The 1,932-nt window shown below is 49.9% G+C and overlaps 1 protein-coding gene across 1 annotated transcript in view; it reads right to left on the bottom strand.

Moving 5' to 3' along the window:
* The window catches only part of LOC122554793, a 24,097-nt gene that overhangs the window by 18,629 nt on the left and 3,536 nt on the right, over positions 1-1,932 (bottom strand). The window lies entirely within an intron of this gene.

The raw sequence follows: 1,932 nt of genomic DNA, 5'->3' as shown, positions 1-1,932 counted from the left end.
CACCAATCAACCACACCGCCCTGTGGCCCAACATTTCAACTCCCCCTCTCACTCTGCCGAGGATATGGAGGTGCTGGGCCTCCTCCACCGCTGCTCCCTCACCACCAGATGCCTGGAGGAAGAACGCCTCATCTTCTGCCTCGGAACACTTCAACCCCAGGGCATCAATGTGGATTTTAACAGTTTCCTCATTTCCCCTTCCCCCACCTCATCCTAGCTTCTAACCTCCAGCAACTCGATCCCTGACCTGTCCGGACTTGTCCGACCTGCCCAGCTCCTTTTCCACCTATCCACTCCACCCTCTCCTCCCTGACCTATCACCTTCATCTCCTTCCCCACTGACCTATTGTACTCTATGCTACTCTATCCCCACCCCCACACTCCTCTAGCTTATCTCTCCACGCTTCAGGCTCTCTGCCTTTATTCCTGATGAAGGGCTTTTGCCCGAAATGTCGATTTTGCCTGTCCTCGGATGCTGCCTGAATTGCTGTGCTCTTCCAGCACCACTGATCCAGAATCTGGTTTCCAGCATCTGCAGTCATTGTTTTTACCTCAGAGACTGAGAGTGACTGGAGTTCACAGAGTCACAACAAAATGGAAACAGGCCATTCAGTCCAACAAGTCTACACTGACCCTCCAAAAAATAACCCACCTAGACCCATTCCTCGACCCTATATTTATCCCAACTAATCACCTAACCTACACATCCTCAAACTACATATCTTTGGATTGTGGGGGGAAACCAGAGCACCCCACATACATACAGGGAGAATGTGCAAACTCCACACAGACAGTCACCTGAGGCTGGAATAGAACCAAAATCCCTGGTGCTGTGAGGCAGCAGTGCTAACCACTGAGCCACTATGCCACCTGGAGTTGAGGGGGCAGGGGATCAGTGCACACTGGAACGGAAATGCAGGAGGTGGCAAGCAGACAGACTGGCACAGGGAGGTGTGCTTGAACAGACCATGGGAGTGTGGGTGTGATCAAGGCTGTGTGTACAATAGGTGTGGGAGTTAGTGGGCTGTGCCAGGTAATGGGTGAGAGGGAGTATGCAGCATCTAGCATGTAAGGGAGAGGTGGGCTTGCAACAGGATGTGTTGGCGAGAGGGGGAGTGGTGTTTGCGTGGGGCAGCAATAGAGGGGCTGGATGAATATTGTCTGTCAAGGCCTGTAGGGAGAAGAGGGTGGGTAGTGTCATGGATGGAGGGGATGTCTGAATAGTTACACGGATATGTGGAGGAGGAATAAGGGCATTGGTGGGTACTGCCAATGGGGAGGAGAGGATGAGCAGTACAGGCAGTAAGTAGATAATGGGACAGTGTTATGTACTGACATGCAGAGACATTCCTTCCTATAGTGTAAAACTCAAAATGTTTATCATAGTTCCCAACCATATCCACAGCTCAGTATTACTTCAGCATTGAGTGTTCTTGAATGTGAGAGACATAGAGTTGTACATCATGGAAACAGACCCTTCAGTCCAACTCATCCATGCCGACCAGATATCCTAAATAAATCTAGTTCCATTTGCCAGCATTTGGCCCATATCATAGAACATAGAACATAGAAAAATACAGCGTAGTACAGGCCCTTTGGCCCTCGATGTTGCGCCCATCCAAGCCCACCTAACCTACACTAGCCCACTATCCTCCATATGCCTATCCAATGCCCGTTTAAATGCCCATAAAGAGGGAGAGTCCACCACTGCTACTGGCAGGGCATTCCATGAACTCACGACTCGCTGAGTAAAGAATCTACCCCTAACATCTGTCCTGTACCTACCACCCCTTAATTTAAAGCTATGCCCCCCCGTAATAGCTGACTCCATACGTGGAAAAAGGTTCTCACGGTCAACCCTATCTAAACCCCTAATCATCTTGTACACCTCTATCAAGTCACCCCTAAACCTTCTTTTCCCCAATGAAAACA

This window comes from Chiloscyllium plagiosum, chromosome 11 (assembly GCF_004010195.1).
Source record: "Chiloscyllium plagiosum isolate BGI_BamShark_2017 chromosome 11, ASM401019v2, whole genome shotgun sequence".
Lineage (NCBI taxonomy): Eukaryota > Metazoa > Chordata > Chondrichthyes > Orectolobiformes > Hemiscylliidae > Chiloscyllium > Chiloscyllium plagiosum.
This window is presented reverse-complemented; position numbering and strand designations above follow the sequence as displayed.